Source organism: Polyodon spathula, chromosome 39 (assembly GCF_017654505.1).
Source record: "Polyodon spathula isolate WHYD16114869_AA chromosome 39, ASM1765450v1, whole genome shotgun sequence".
Taxonomy (NCBI): Eukaryota; Metazoa; Chordata; class Actinopteri; order Acipenseriformes; family Polyodontidae; genus Polyodon; species Polyodon spathula.
The window spans coordinates 2,469,248-2,469,582 of NC_054572.1; positions in this window are offsets into that span (position 1 = coordinate 2,469,248).

Sequence of the window (335 nt, forward strand, 5' to 3'; positions counted from 1 at the left end):
AGACAAAGGGGGGCAGAGGCTGATTGACATCCCCATCCTAGCGCTGTGTTCAGACGGCAGGTAGCCCAGAGGCTTGCGTCACGCAACCCTAGCTGAGCTGGAGATGCCGTGGCTCGGTCCCCTCCTCCAAGAGCGACTTGGGCTAGGCTTAGTCAGGCAGCTGTTTTTATTGACCCCCAGTAAAGTTATTATTACTGAGCTGGAAAGCTTTTACAGGAACATATTAAATGCCTGGGGGTTAGTTAAGTTTTCAAAGATAGAAGAAAGACTACAAGTTTTATTTTTGAGGAGCCTTTGTTTTTTAATGGAATTTTTAACAGTGATGTTTTTAATTC